General features: G+C 38.8%; 1 protein-coding gene and 1 long non-coding RNA gene across 8 annotated transcripts in view; both read right to left on the reverse strand.

Moving 5' to 3' along the window:
* LOC116239835 (uncharacterized) overlaps window positions 1-17,304 on the reverse strand; it is an 88,428-nt gene that overhangs the window by 39,684 nt on the left and 31,440 nt on the right. The gene's annotated exons all lie outside the window — the stretch shown is intronic.
* LOC149918381 (uncharacterized) lies at window positions 9,361-16,610 on the reverse strand. Its single transcript, XR_016465412.1, has 3 exons — window positions 16,081-16,610; window positions 12,573-12,688; window positions 9,361-12,072 (listed from the first exon to the last, which is right to left on the reverse strand). It is a non-coding gene; the product is annotated as an uncharacterized LOC149918381 (long non-coding RNA).

Consider the following 17,304-nt stretch of genomic DNA (forward strand, 5'->3'; position numbering starts at 1 on the left):
TATTGTTGTTCTGTCAAAAAGTGACTCTGCTTTTTAGCTTAATAAACAATTATTAATCAGTCTTACTGGGATGATAATGAGCCCAAGAGAAGCTGTATAGCATGCTTCCCCTCAGAAAGCAATACTGGAACTGGCAGTTTGACTGAACAAATGATTTGAACGTTTGTAACATATTTCACTATCGTTTGTGTTACATTTTGCTCAGAATTGAGTCCATCTTAATCCCTCCAAAATAAATAAACAAAAACAAACAAACAAACAGTAGTAATTTCCTTAAACCTCATTCCTGCTGCTCCCACAGCATAGGCATGCACTTATAGCGAGCTACCAAGCAGTAAAGCCAAGCACATGGGTGCTAATGTACTATTTTTTGGTGTCTTATTTCAAATTAATTTTTATTCCTAGCCACTTCACTCTAAAAAACACACTTGCTTTTTAACCAAGGTCACCAGCTATAGTGCAGGCCCCAAAGGGCACAAAGCACTCTGAAAGCATCCATGTGCAGCAGCCTATCTGTACACAGCACTGCAGGATTCTGCATGCCCTGCTGGAGCTCCTGGGTGCCGCTTCTGTATACAAAAGCAATAAGTTGCTGTTTCAGAATTGTTATAGTGATTCTACTTAAAAATGGACATACATAAATTGATAGGCATCCATATGTATGAGGCTATCCCCGCATGCGTCCCTCCATCGTCCCCTGACATTCCATTTGAATGGAATTCAAGAGGAAAATGATTAAACTCTTCCAGAAATGGTGAGATCTGCCCCTTGTCCCCCAGCGCCCTCAAACTGTAGCATTTTCCTCTTGCAGTGTGCTTTCATAAGCTGAACATGCATTTGTCGACCATTTTGCTGCACGCTTTAAAGAGAATGCCCTCAAATCTGGAGCCTGTATTGCTTTTTGCTCAGTAGAGCTGACAGATACCTACTGAAGATGTCTTGCATCACACTAACCAGATAGACTTTCGATAAGTGACTTTGCTTCTCATCTCAGCGTTTTCTTTACATTTTTCTGATGGTATGGATTGGAAAGAGAAGGACAGAATGAAAATCATCAGTTATCCAAGACTGCTTACCTAATGTTTCTGCTTATGGCAATGAACAATCAGAGCAATCAACATTGCCTCCGGTGTGATCCCAGCCAGTCTGTTAGCTAGTCCTTATAAATCCATCCATCACCTCTCTGAAAGTCACCGCCTTCCTTTTACCAAAGATAATGTATGTTACTGGGACTATATCACTGCACACAAAATCATTAAAGAAAGATAGACCACAATTTATGGCCGAGTCTGCGGACAGCAGGGCATTATTTTAACCATAAAATCACAATCTGCAAGGAGAGTGGCCAAGACAGAGGAGCCTTTAAAGACTTATAATTAGCATCAATCAATGTGACACTACTGTTGACATCTTTATTGCTTTAAATACACTAATCAAATACTTCTGCATTGAGATAGAAAGATTGATAGGCAGACAGACACAGAGAACATCTCTACGGAGAGCAATTTTAAATTAGCTATTCAAAAGGTAACAAAAAAATAAGCACACCAGCATAATTGCATGGAAATGCAGCGCACTGACTAAAGCTGTTTTCAGCTAGGATACTGAACTTGGGATGGTCAAGCCTGCATATAAGATACCTCAAATCTGCTCTATAAAAAAATCCCTATTCAAACATCTCAGTCATGCAGTGGGCTCCTCACTCTTCTAAGCTGAATCAACAAACATCCCGCAGACAATCTTTGCTTTAGGGCTTTTTGAGTTAGAAAAATAATGGCTCAGCAACTCTTCATAGCACCACTCCACTCGACTTTTCTACGCACAGGAAGTTTGATGGAAGAATATCATGGTATTATTTGCATACCTACATTGTGACTATCAATATTGCCTAATTGCGTCCACATGCAATTTCATGCTGCACAGACACTAAAATATTCTGTTACTATTACTGCTAATATAAACATTTCACCATTAATAACCAAGAAGCTGTTTCACTTCTCCACTGCCTCCCAGGCCATATGCTGTTGTACCTTAATGAAAGCACGCTTGAGGAGCAGCTCCCTTCTCTGTAGGACATCAACTTTGACATTCATGAAATGGGAGTTCTTCAGCTAGCGCTGGGAATCAACTAAATGTATGCATATCCTTGTCAGAAAACATCATTTGGAAGGAATCAAATGATGGTGCTCCCACATTAGATTAAGTTAGGAATCACTTTATCTTCTTTTGCTTTAATAGGAAATAACATTTTAAAAGAATACCATTATAGAGCAAAGAAGATTCAAATTTACTAGGTCCTACTTAGGTATAATTAGAGTCTTATTGGAGGAGAGATGTTAACTTTGAAAAGACATGGTCTGTTTCCGTTCCCCCTTAATACCAAAAAACATTACTTTTACTTTTATTATATAAAAAAAAAATAATAATCTCCCATATATGTAGCACAAGAGGCTATATGCTGTGTTTATTCTGGAGAGAGTCTTCCTTCCAAGAGGTCGATGGCAGCCTGCCAATCATTTCATCCATACACTGAGCATAAGGATTAACAAACCTGTGGAGATCACTGAAAAACAGAAGCAGCCTCCCTGAGCTGGAGGCTCCAGGTGCTCTGAGACGGCTGAAGGCTTCAGCAAGTGACTCCACTCAGCCATCTCTGCCCAGACACAGGGAGTGGTACTCTACAGGACAATAGAAAAGCCTTCAGAGCACTAACTAATGGGAAAAATGCAGTGATTTGTCTATTGAAAATCCAATTAGCCTAAGCCAATATTTATCAGATCACTCTCCTTAAAACATTTTACTTCAATTTTAAGTGAGTTACACTAATTTGGATTGGACTATCCTTCTCTAATGAAACTGCCAAACCTTTCAGACGCTTTAATTCATTTCTAAATACAGTGGAGCCCTATAAAACAAGCACAAAGAGACTGCTGAATGCCTGTGGGGCTCCACTGCATTAAAACAAGCCAACCTATCAAGTGACAGAACTTAATGAAAGCTTTTAAGTGGTGGCGGGAGGAAATTCAGACAGAGGACCAAGAGTACAGATCCCCAACTGGGCAGCAAGCCATCTGTCTGCCAGTACTAACCCACAGCACGCTGGAAAAACTCCTGCATCAGAGACCTGCCCAGCTCCCATGTCCACTTGAGATGTTCCCAGACACCCTCTCTCCTTGCCCTTCACTGACTCAGTGGGAATACACGTCCCGTCCATCCCGTAATCTGAGCAGAGGGTTGTGAAAGATCCTACAATTCAATTATTTATTTTTCGAGGTTGACCTTATCACTTGTGAAGAACGGCACAGGCAATCAGTCACAGAAGGCTTACTAGCTCTGAGTCAGCGGTGGGGCCCGCTGTATCAAAGGCCACGATGTGTCTGTAAGAAAGCAGCTGGCAGTAAACAGGAGTCGCACAAAGGGGAAATGACAGCCATCAGGGTGCAGCCGCTTCCTGCTCCGAGCATTTGGCCGCTGCCAAAACAAAAACAATGCTTAAATCTGTGCAAACATCCTCAGTGACAAAGGGGAAGGGTATAGCTCACAGCATAGTATTGTTCACAAATATCAAGCTCACTCAGCATCCAAGTCCAAAAGAGCCCAATGCTGTAATTTCCAGACAGATAAATTTACATAATAAATAACGCAAGCACCGGGTATTGTGCTTTCACCTCTATACACCAAGCTGCACATCAGGGTGTATACAAATACTCCAAACCAATGTATGTGAGCATAAGACTTGGACATTTGAACAATAACCTGTGAGCTAAAATTTGGCAAATGATTTTGCCTAAATGTGAGAGAAGGACCCAGACAGCCACAAGAGATGCCCTGGAATTGAAAGGGGAACTTGAGAAGATATGGATATACAGCATGGTGGGACAGAAAATACCCAAAGGAAAGACAGGGATGTGAAGAGGGCAGATGGAGATGGGAGAATGAAAGGCAGAGAGGGCAAAGCAGTCCTACGAAGCAGGACTAGGAGTACCAAGGATCCCATATTACCTTCACAAGCCGCTCATTCCTTTTCTACTCATGATGACACTTATGTACCTGAGCACATAACAATAGGTTTGCTGATTGAGTTGGCCTTGTCACTAAGCATATGTACACCTCCCCTTGAAGCTGGTGTGAGACCGAATGCAGCCAGCCCAGAATCCCTCTTTCTCTGGCAAAGGTAAAGCTTCAGCATGAACTTGGATGAAGATCTGCACCTTGTCCATTCCTCCTCTTTACTTGAGGATACTGAGTCAATCCATCAGTCCTACATTTTTTTGGTAACTTGATGACAGGTGGCTCAGGGTGTTTTTAACAGTGCCACAGAAATGCAAGGTATTCATGTGATGAGCTTTCTACTTAAACCTGTCTGATTGCTGACCTGACAAATGAGGAAAACGTACCAGAAAAGTCCCTGCATGGCACCATCTTTCTTTCCCTCCCTTGCTCATCGCTTCCTTCCTCCCTCCATGTCACTCCACATTGCAACACACATCATTACTGCTAGAGCACTATGATAAATGTATGCAGCTACTGCACGGGCCTTTTACAATTGTCTGAGCCAACAGTATTAATCATGAGCTGGGATTTGGAAATCATAACCAGGAGACAGCCGTCGCGACAGCTCTACATCGTAATGACAAAATATGCAGAGCAATGTGGAAGAGAAGAACGCGCTCTCTGTCATTTGGTCTCTGTGCAATTGAGAAGCATGGTAATAAGCATGTTCATTTCAGTGCTCTTTTCTCTCTTTACTGTAACAATAGTTTTCTTGCTCTGATGGATTTTTTTTTTATTCCATTCTATTCCTTAGAGTATCAATATTAATCAAGGCACTGCTACCCAGTGCTGTCAAAGAAATAGCACATCCCGACTTAGCCTGCTCATACTGGAATCACTGCTGCATGCTTAATGGTTTGATGTGGCCATACAATCACATACAGCCATGTATGTGTGTGTACATAGCTGTTCCCATGATCAAACAGCACAGACGTGCTGGAGGTGAGCAAGCATTCCTTTAACTTAAAGGTTTATATCAACGTTCAGTGCAATATGTTGAGCAGGATTTTAAGTGAGATAAGCTTCCTTTGAGTAACACACAGGCTACAAAGATTATGGTAACTCAAAATGTGTGTGCTGGATTTTTATCACTTGGGACAACTGCAGCAAAGGCAAGACTCCTTTTAAGCCAGTGCATGAAGCACGCGTGCCAACTTCCACACCATGCACGGATACAAAACCTTGCAAAAACAGCATCAGAGCCTCAGCTCAGATTAAATTCACAGGTACAAGGGGCCAACCCCCAGCCCTGCCTTCCACCAGCACTACCCCAAACCTGCTGGAGCCGCATCCCCACTGACTTTGCCTGGGCCAGCCCCGGTCCCGCCGCAGTGACCTGGGAGAGTTCAACGCCGGGAAGGCTCTGGCAGCCTCTGCCTGTCCTCGCGTTACCCTGCGGGCGTGCCAAGTGATGATGACAGCCCCATTGGCTTTGAACCGCCTGACGAAGCACGAGGGCTGACTTCAGCCAGCTCCCGCATGGGGCTGAGCCGGCCCAGCGTGCACCACAAAAATCCAGGGGAGCTTGGACCGACTACCAGTTCCCTGGAGCAAAGCCTCGGCCGGCCAGCTCAAGAAACTGCTTGTGGCTTCCTTTAAGGGCAGTGGGAGAGCTTGACATAGTTTCACGTCTAGAACGTAGAGTGCTGGTATCTAATGCAAACCCAAAGTTTAATCACAGAATGCGTTTGATATTTGGTTAAAAGTTGCTAAAGGAAACTTTCCCAGAAAACATGACAAATGCTGTGCTGCACAGCAACATACATGCAAAACATACATCTTACAAACAAGCAGCTTCTCGAGGGATGCAAATACCTTAATTCCATGTAGCTTCCAAACAGTTGTTTCAACACAAGCTCTTTTACGGATTATTTCATACTCACAGGGGTCACTGTACTGCTAACTGATTAGAGGGAAGGAGTCAACTCTTTAAATTTATTTTTTGTGCCAGCTCCGGTTTTTCCAGCCCAGTGTGTTTGGCATTAGGAGCTGTGTCAACAGTTTCCAAAATAAACTGCAGCGCCAGTTCTTTTGTCTGTATCATACTCTTATAAATACCTTGAAAAGAGCAAATGTGGCTTATTGATTTAATGGTGCTAGTGCCAAGACCTCTGCTGCTGGATAAAAATAAAACTCCCAAACCCTAGGCGTCTTCATTTTAGCATCTGGAAAACATGTGCATTAGGAAGTTTTGACATATTCCAAAAACGATACACAAACACTGCCAAGTTCTTTTACTGGCCTACAGAAAAAGTCAGCAAAGCCAAAAAAAAAAAAAAAAAAGGCTTATTTTATATTCCAGCTATCACGTGCAACTCAGGCTCTGAATACTTAATAGTAAGCAAAACTGTAACTCTACTTATATTTCAAATTCCAGTAACTGTCAACAATAAAGGATCTTTCGTTTGTCATATATATTTCTAAAATGACAATTACATATTCAGTAGCATGAAACTCAGAATCAAAGCTGCTCAGGACACACAAAAACCCGTGGGCTAAATGTGCCTGAAAGTAATGGCATAGCTTTGCAGAACTCTCCTTGACACTCCAGTCACTTCCATTTGGGAAGAAGCTGATGTGGGGGGGGGAAAGGGTCTGAGCTTTGCCAAAAGAAGAAGATAAAAGAGTTGCTGATATTTTGCAGGGGAATGATAAGACTTAGGATTTGTTTGTTGTCTTTTCAAAATGCTATTTTAAACTTTAAATTATTTTGTCTTCTTGCAGGAGTAGCTTATTTGAAATGGTGGTGGTGTTTTTTTTTCCTCCTGAAACAACAACACTGTTCTTTAGTAACTGCCCCCATCCACTAGCAAAGCATCATTGCAAACTTTTGCTATCCCACCATTAAAAACGGCATGTTGTTGTGGGTGGGCTTTTTAAAAACAAAAATATTTTACTGATATCACATTAAAGACACAATGCCTGATTGTTGCAGGAAGAACTAGTTATGTGTAGCTAAATCCATATAGGCAAGAGCAGTTTGTAAGGTCTGGAGCATCCCCTTTAAGTCCTGGTGGTTAGTGGTGTTGCTGACGAAGTTGCGGTTCCTAGCTGCTGGCTGCTCCATTTCCATGTGCTCAGCCAAATAGTCTGTTTGCTTAACTTCAGGCCTTAATACATGCATATAGCTGTGATATTTAAATGCTGCATGAAATGAGGGATCACAGAAAACGCAGCATATGACTGTGATGTAGAAGCTCACTGGTGGTGTTGGGATAAGGAGCTGTACCGACCACCTCTTGCAAGGACTTGGAGAACACATCAGCTTGGGGACCACCACCCTCTCCTTAATAAGTCTCATACAGATACTGAGGAGAAGGAAGAAATACTAATGACACTCCATGGGGACGCTATTGAGATACAAAGGTCACCCCACACACAGGTCTCCTGTGGCATTCTCCGCACAGCTCCTCCACAGAGAACAAGAGTCACTCCATCTCATTACACAGGTTCATCTTTGCTTCCACTATTCAGAAGCAGACCAAAAAGCAAACGAACAAAACTTCAATATTGCAGGAGATTCTGAACAGTAGCAGTAATGCCTGCAGAATGAGCTGAGCACCACGGCTCCTCCAGCAGGAGATGGACACCAGGTAATTAAGCCAGGTCTCCATGGGGTTTTCAAAATTCAAGCACCCACCTCATTATACTTGTGGAACAGAGATAGGGTCTTGACTCAGCATGTCATTTAGTGTAGTAATTGCCTTGTGACATTTCCATTCCTTTTATGAGCAGTTACTGGATTGTCACAGGCACTGTTAAGTGGCCTCGTGGCTAAAGCTAAAGTTCTATCAAGAAATGGCCACGCACAGAAATTTTTACTGTCCAGTTCAGAGAAAAGAAGCCACGTTCTTTATTCAGAAACATTAGCCCAAACAGCTGAAGAAAACAATCCTGCCTATCAGCTAGGAAAAAGAAATCTTGAAAAACTGATGTTGCCAGAAAGCAATTTGGAAAAAATAAACAAGCAAACAAACAAAATTAACAAAAAATCCTAATCCAAACTAAAGAGCTATGGAGTAACTGTGGCAGAAATCGTCTTCAAAAAACTCTTCCATCCCAGCTCTAAAAACTTCCTTTATAAACACAAGTCTTCATCAAAAATGCTTCACCCTCATCAGCAGGGATTTTTTGTAGTTGTTCACAAGCAGTTTTTACAGCAGTATTTAAACCACTGACCTTGGCCTAAGAAAGAATACAGACCATACTCATCCAAGTAGGCTATAAACTGCTAGCCAACTTTACAGCTTTTAAGTTCCATTAGACTCCCTTATAAAGTTTAAAACCCTTCTAAGGAATGTATCCTTCTGATTGTTCTTGTGCAATTCACAAAAGATATAAAGATTTGCCTCAGGAAGCATTTGGTTCTGTCATCAGTCTCACCTTGCAAGTTCCCTAAACCTATCAGTTTAGCAACATGACATGCAAAGAAGCGTAAAATCAAAATCCCACAATTTTTAGCAATAATAAATTTTAGAGATTATACTGGGTTTTGACTCATCAATATATTGTTTTCTTAGCCCTATCCATCAATAACTTGTGAAGAATGCAATAATCTGACATGTTGACAGAGATTCAAGTCTGTACTGAGTACTCTGCTAGCTAAAGAGATTACCTAGATGGACAAGAAATCATCATCACATAAATGCAACAACAACAACAACAACATTCTATGCAAGGTCCAACATTCAATGAGCTCAGTAATTTAAAAAAAATTTCTCTTTGAGAAAGAAAGCTGAATTGCCTTTATTTTGCTGGGGGTAGGGAAAGAAGCTTCTATGACAGAATGGTGGTGACTATGTTGAAAAGTAGTGTTTTGTAGCCGAAAATTTGCCCTATCAAACTGTTATTTTGCTCTTTATATCTATTGTAGTTTCCATGGAAATAAATAAGAGGCATTACTTTTGGAGTGACCTACATAAGAACAACCCAGTCCACCACTGAATTGAATAGTTCCAGTCTGCATATGCACACCTTAAGTGAAAGTCCTGGTTTATTTATGTCCAACTGGTTCTCATTTAGTTTTAATATTTGATAACTAACCCTCATCCAACAGAAGTGCATCACCAGACTTTTAATAGCAGATGAACATTTTTCTATTTTCTAAACATTCTGGATCAATAAACAATTACACATCTGTAAGTGCTGGAAATGAACAAAAAGTCAGTAACAGGATAAACATTCACCACGTTAAATCTCACCAGCTCTATATACTTCAAATGCTTATGCCCATAGCTGTTAAAGTATAAGGCTTGTGTTACTGAAACCATGCTGCAGTTATCACAGGTACTGGAACTAGAATGATATTGCACATAATGGAATGAATACGCTTAGACACATTTATTAGTCCTAATAATATATTATTCCTAATCATATATGACTCTTAATAATAAATTTAGTATTATTCCTAAAGAAGGCAAAATAGAAAATAAAGGGGGAGCTGTAGCATGAACAATTCATAAAGAGGAAACTGTATGATAAGCTCACAAACCCACTGAACTACAAGTCCAGCAAACTTGCTAGTAATATATAGCTTAGAAAGAGTATTCTCATAGCCTTGAATTGCTCTCTTGAACTTTACAGTGTTGCTGGGGAAAAAAACTGAGGCTATTTTTTAGGTTTACCTGGGACAGATGCTTGTTACAAACAAGTCCTATTACAAGTACACACTTCAGTACTTTTGAAAGTTAACACAGGAATAGGTGATGCAGATCACCGGGGTCATCCAAATCCTTTTTCAAAGGGAAATCATAATTGGAGAGAAAATAATATGGCCTGGCCTGTCTATATGAACTGTCAAATTGCTGGGACTTCTCATGGAGCTCATTACAGGTGTACTCTGAATTTCTGCTATGACTCCTTTGTGGCAATATCAGTTACTACCTAGTCACTTGGGCTCTCATATTTACTTACAAATACACAGAGTTGTATTGACATGCATACTTTATTTATACATGCAATATATGGTGGTATTCTGTTGTCTTTCTTTGAAAAAGCAGCATATTTTTGCTGCATGCAACACAATTGTTCAATTATTATATTAATGACTGAGTGCTGTGGCTTGCAGACCACTCTAAGAGGAGATATACTGCTACAACAGAAAACACATTAACAGCACATCACTTCACTCAAACCTATCAACTGTTTCCAGATCAATTTGGTTGATAAATTATGCACTCCAGAAACTTTGGGATTTACTTTACTGCAAGAATTATTTACTTGTAACAGAAATATCGTGCCTTCCCAGACTGATCTTTTTAGTTTAAAACACGTGTAAGACCACATGCAGAACTTCTTCCTAATCTGTAGCTTGGATCAAAGATGAAGCTGTGGGGCTGCTGCTCAGGTGGTATGTCTTTAAATCTTTGGTACTGATGAAACGTACGTGCTTGCTGGTCTGATGTTTTTAATAATTGTCAAGCACAGTGTCATTGGGCTTATATACATCTTAATGAGAAATTACTAAAACAGGAACTCTGTTCCTGCTTCTTAATCTGTTGCATTCGCATCAAAGCCAGACACTGTATAAACAGGAAACTGGAATCAGTCTGATAATATATTACCCACAGGACTGAAAATTTAAAGGAGACTGGATACACAGACTGAACTACACACACTTTTGCCTTTTCTCTTTTAAAACAGTTGTTTTCCAGTGGCATATCATCCTCCATGAAGCCAGGAACTACACAGTTCTCCAAGAAAGCTAGGAAAAGTTAAACAAAGATCTAAAACCAAGCCTTGGTCATATCAAATTATATTGATTCCTTTCTAATTTCAGCCTTGTTAAAGAGTAAAAGTGAAAACATCAAAAGAAACATAAGTCCCATTTCTTAACAGACTTTGCTGCATCAGCTTTGTCTTTCACTTTTTTTTTTTTTTTTTAAGTTTTGCTATCAGGAACAGTTGCAAATTGTTTTTAGAAACAAGAAACAAAAAAAGACCTATGGGAAAACTACTGCACACAACAGAGCACAATGCCTGCAGTTTCTGAACTTCATGTTACTGGGCCTATTGGGCTGCCAAGAGAGTACAGCGCGTACCTGCCATTAATATGTACAGTAATCTTCTAGAATACTGAATAAACTCCCCTAAAGGTGCCAGTTAAGATGTTATTACTACAATGATTAGGGCAAATACTGAAAAGGATACCGAGTTCTGTAAGACTCACGCTTGTCACTTTTTAAAGGATAAAATAAAATGGGTTGGAGAAGGAACAAGCACAACTTACGTGGCGGACAGGTGGTACAAAGGCTGCTCTGAAATCAGTGCCTCCTATTTATTATGGTGGGCCACGACATGAGAGACAGATGGGGCTGGTAAGGCAGTAGAAGTTGAATATTCCCAATATTCCATTACATTTTGTTGCAGTGCAACAGGTGGTGGCAGTGGGCAGGCTGACAAAATGGCATCAAACATGGAAGTACACCTGAAGCAAAGGTGTGCCACTGAATTCCTCTGTGCAGAAAGAATTGTGCACATCGATATTCAATGATGCTTGCTGAACCAAACAGTGGATGTTGGCACAGTGAGGGGATAGGTGGTGCCTTTCAGCTTTGGCAACAGCTATGTGAAAGACAAGCCATGGTGCAGATGGCCATGCAGATTTTTATGAGTACAGCATACAGGCTCTTGTTTGCAGCTGATGAAAATGCATGGCTAATATTGGTGACTGCATTGAAAATTAGCATTTGTGAATTTGCTCTACCAAGTAACTTTGAGCAGATCACTATTAAGTTGTCGGGCTGAGGTGGGTTTTCTTGTTTGGTTGGTTTTTTTATCCCATCTAAATTTAATATTACACACTTTTCAAACAGATAACAACCAAACTATAGATAAAACGTGATTCCCATCAATGTTTCAGCTCATTAGCAAACAAGAAGTTCCAGTGTTGTGTGTGTGGATGGAGCTGACTGTAGAGCTGGAGATTGTCTGTAACTGAGATAAAACACAGAAATGATCACTGGAGATACAGTCCTGAGGTCTTCTTTCCAGGTCACAGGGTCTTGACTTCTAAGGACACTAATATACAATACAAGGCAAGAGAACAATAAAAATGAAAATACCTGTAATAAAACAGAACTATTTTCTATATGTAAGAAAAAGTTTGAAACAAATAATAATACACAGCATTGTTAAAAAGCCTCAGCTGCTAGCAGCAAGAGAATTTTAGAAGATTACAGATATTGAGCTGTTGTGACTGGGATTAACAGAGATTCTAATCAAACAGCCAAACTTTTCACCAGCTACAAAGTCATAATGCTGTAAAAAACAACAACAGCAACAAAAAACTGAACAAAGAAGCTTTAGAGCACAAAATTTTTTCCTGAAGTACTAGACATTGAATTCTATTACTGTGGCTCATGTGGATACATAAAGAAGTGAGATCTTCTTTGCTTTTCATCATAGTGAGGTTTTCTGTTGATGATGCTTAATAGTAGGCATGTGTTAAAATCCATCCTTATTCAAGAAGCATTCAAGCCAGCACTTCCACAAAACAATTCCACAAAAACCAAGCTTACATTTTCCAATTAATACTGACATTGGAAACAAGTAAAAAATAGTGCTGACAACAGAAGTGGAACCTTCGCTTTCATGCTAGAAGGCCAAGTGAACGAAGATTTTCAGACTCATTTTCCTGTATAACAAAGGTGAAATGGACTTAAATCAAACAGCCACGATACCTAGCATAAAACACTCACAGCTTCATTCACCACAAAATCAGCTAATAAAAGATGCTTTTTCCAACCAATAAAGCACACATTGGCACTGAAATTTGGTAAAAAAAAAAAAAAAAAAAAAGCATTATCTCTATTCTAAACTAAATGAAAGCTACTACTTTACTTGTATATTTATGCTATTTGGTCAAACACAAGAGTCCTTCTTACAACTGCTCCAAATACAGGATGTAGCACATCCTTGAGAGTAAGAAAATTGAAGACGACAAAATTTCCTCCAAACACCTCCACCACCCTCCAACTACCTTTGTCAACATACTGATTCACAGTAGGACACATTGGACCAGCCTTATTCCAGTATCCCCAGACTTCGAGGGGTTTCACTGCTCGAAGATTTCAGGATGAGTCTCAATAATGAAAGATAAAATAAGTGTGTTCAGCTGTATGACAGAGAGGCATAGGAAGAAATTCTGTTTAACTTTTCTTAAGCACAAAGATTCCTCAGTTTTTTACTTGAGCATTTTCTTTTAATCACACCTTTTTCAAAACGCATCTAAAAATTGAGTAGAAATCTATTCCACAACCCTGTCAACGCACTAGCAAAAGTAAAACAATAAACCCAGCCTGGTTACAGGGAAAAGAACGAGAAGGAATGCAATATTTGATGCAAAACTTACATAAAGGCTTAGTATATTATATAAGTTCACTGCATTACTTTTTTCTTGCTGTGCCATTTAGACACATATCCTGCATTTTCTCAGAGAACCAACCAGCCACTTACAAGTGCATTGTTATTAGGTACTATTCAAAAGAGCTTGGCTCAAATTACTGGATTCCCTCCCAGAGCCATGACAGAGTCTCAGACTTATGGATAATCATGTGGTTGATCATTGACTTATACATCCTTTGTTTTTGCTCCTATAAGATCGTAAGTACATTGTGCAATAGAAAACTCCTCATGCTTCCAGTCATAGCAAACTACAGTCTTGTACTTATTTGTTGCCTTTTATATCTCCACCTATTTCCTTTCTCTCTTAATATTAACCGTTCAACATGATGGAAAAGTCAAAAGGAATTTAACTGGCCAAAATCTCATAACTACCCAGTTTAACAGGTTATTTGTGTTCAAAGTTCTTTTTCAGCCTTAAAAAATCTCAGCTTTACTATCATTACACATTGCCTCTGAGTCCCTACCTGCTTCGGGAAACTGGAAGGGCTATTAAAAATATGGTCTAGAAAAAGAGTGAGACAATTTTTATTTTATTTTTTTTTTTTTTTTTACAATTTTCATTGTTAATAGGAGTCAAGTCAATAATGCTCTATGATCAGCAAGTGTATCCATGTTGTGTTATTTTGTGGAGAAAACAAATATTTTTTTTGTTTTTGCTCTTAGTTGGTTAATTATCACTACTATTCAATAACAGTGCATTTTCACTGGTATTGATGGAAAAAGAACAGATTTCAGACCTGTTGTATTCTGATTAGTAAAGGGCTATCTGCACTGCATGCACTGTGCTAGGCAGGATTTTTCCTTTTCAGTGTTTCAAATATTATAAATCAACAACAGTTGCAAAATTCCCCTCAGGGCTTCAGGTATTTTACAGCCAAAATCCAACTCTCAGATGCATAATTAGCCCTTAGTGTGAACAAGTGTCTTACCTCATCCTTCATTTTCCCTTCTAATATCTGTTTCGTACCCCCATGTAATTATAGAGGCTTTTAAACATCATATGAAGAAACAGGAATGGGGACAAATATCCCCTGCAAGAAGTGGATTTCAGGTTGAAGTAATAGTACTTTTATACAAATGTAAATTTGCTACAAAATACAGAATAATGTTTTATTATTATGTCAATCTTTAAGAATAAAAAAGTCAGTAGTACATACGGTAGTATGCTGTTCAACAATAAATATAATGCATGTACAACATATGTATAATTAATGAAAACAGGCTGTGCATTGTAAATACCACTGTTACCAAGGCACCATAAGATCTAAACAATTTTCCAGGAAATTTTTCCAGTGGTATCTTTTGTAAGCAAGCAAATTATATATTTTTTTTTTATTATTTATATCTCAGACATTTACAACAATAATTCATTGACTCTATTTTGTTACTTTCAACTTAGCAACACTGCAGCACTAACACAGTTCTAAAAGCACGGACACTGTTCTTCTGGTTGACATATGGAGAACAAAATTATTCATTAGACAATTAATCTAAAAGAGAACAAAATGATGCACCTATGGCAGGTTGAGCATTCAAGAGCAGAAGTTAAAGGCCTTCATTTAACTGTAGATGAGTAAGTGTGTAATGTCTTTGTCTAGACTAAGATTTAGAAGTGTCCTGTTAACTTATTTTAGCTAACGATTTGCTAAAATGTCTTCTGTGTTTAAAGTAGCATATAAGCACCTTAATGCATCTTAAGCTGATCAGATTATAACATGATAGGAAATGAGTTCTAATCGATAGTGAAAGATATAGATAAGGGGATGCAAACCAGAATCCTAAACTAGTCAGAATTGGATAGCTGAAGTTTTCTATTTTTCCCACCTTCAAGACATAAACTAGAAAAAGTTTCGGAGAAGTAAATTAAATTAAGCCTGACTTATGTTAATGATCAGGTAGAATCCTCAAATTTATTTACTTAAAGTAATTAGACATCACTCCATGCCCTGTTAACTCCATGCCCATGCCATAAAAATAATGCTACCATAACCTCTAGAGTATTCTTATCAAGAAAGAATACCTCTTTAGTTCTATATTTGAAGTTCTAGCATGATAAGTCATGAAAACAAACAAAACTCACAGTTTGCTTACTCTTTTAAAGTCATGTATGGAGACTTAAGTAGGATGTACTCAGAACGAAGTAACTTTTTTGGCCCAGAAGAGTGAACTATGCTCTTTGCAAGCCAAGGGAATGATTTAAAAATACTAAACTGTCACATATTAACTGTATTTCACTTTCCTGTATTAAAATCACAACAATGAACTTATTTGGATAACAATGACCTGTGATCCTATAAATCTCTTGTCCAATAATGGCACAAGAATGGGTACTACATTCATTACAGCAAAGCTGTAAGGAGCAACAAAACATGCTGTACACATAAGAATGCAGAGGAGAGTTGAACTTCAGTTTAATACAAAACTAAGTCGGAATGATTTGACAAATATTGCCTTTATGTTCATTACCATTGTTTTCTATGGAGAATTCGCATGCATTTTGTATAATCAATGAAAATTATATAAAGGAATATTATATAATCAAATAATATTAAGATGTTGAAATAATGAAATAAGCAAGAGAGTTAGGCACAGCAAGACAAAGAGAATAAATAGGAGGCTTACCCATGTCGTGGGCTCGCTCAGGAAACTCCAGTGGAGTGGATCTTCCAAAGAGAAAGAGATCCTTCCCCACTGGTAGTCAGCTCTTCAATGGGTCTAGGAAAGGTGCAGCCAGGCTCCACCCCTTCCTGCAGCACAGGTGAATTGCTTTCACCTGTGCTCCCAGGGCTGACTCATTGCTCGCCTCAGGTGATTAATCAGAGGTTCAGGCTGTGACTCAGCAGTTCCCATACACATTTACTTAATGAGTCAAAACAAATGTTTTTTGTTACACATACACACATGTGTACCTATATTCGTCACAAAACACTGGCATTAAAAATAAGTGTATATCAGTAGCCAGGCTAATGTACCTTCAAATTTGAATTTTCGCCCCTTTTATTGATGCAGCTGTACATTTCAGAGCCTTCAGATCTACTAAGGAAGCCATCGCTTGCATTTTTACTACATATCCTTAGAGTGAGATGTTTATAGTGACTTGGGCAGTGGAAGAGTTTTATCAAGAAAAGAGGTTTTTGGCACGTAAGTTGCAAAGAGATGCTAATGTTCTTCAGTTCTGACACAGCAAACAAGCACAAATAATTCATCATGTATGGAAGTGAAAAGGAATGTAAAGCAATTCCCTGGATGGGAAGACATATTTATTATTTCAATATGGAATTTATTCTGGTTGATGGATGTAGACCAAGAGGAAAAAAAATCAGTGCAGTCTAGCATGTATTCAGTCTGAATTTCACTCTAAGCAAGGACAGAAAGGTGAAAGATGCAAAGAGAAAAAAAAATATATATATATATATATATATATAAAAATTAGAATATGCTGTTATTGCTATTCAGGGATTTAACTCGCTGAAGTTAAGCAGTTAACTAGAGGATGTCATCATCCAGAATTAAGATTTAAAAAAACATATAGTAAGTCGACTTCCCTTCTGTAAATAACCTTTACTCATTCATCTTTTATGCATTCATTTTATAACATGACCTGTAGTCAGTGGAAGTTTACTAGCAGGATGCACTGCGGAAAAGCAAAATGTGTTTTGTTTCCTATCCATCGTCCATACTCCTACCTTTTCACTTTAAAAAATGAGATAATGAGAACTTGACAGGTTTCTGAGATGCCCCTTGCAATTTCAGAACAGTAAAAATCTGCTTTTCTCATTGTTCTTTTTATGTACTGTAATTGTTTTTGTTGGGCTGTGCTTCTTCCAGAGGAACTCTAATGCAATT

Source organism: Phasianus colchicus, chromosome 3 (assembly GCF_987193195.1).
Source record: "Phasianus colchicus chromosome 3, bPhaCol1.hap1.1, whole genome shotgun sequence".
Classification (NCBI taxonomy): Eukaryota; Metazoa; Chordata; class Aves; order Galliformes; family Phasianidae; genus Phasianus; species Phasianus colchicus.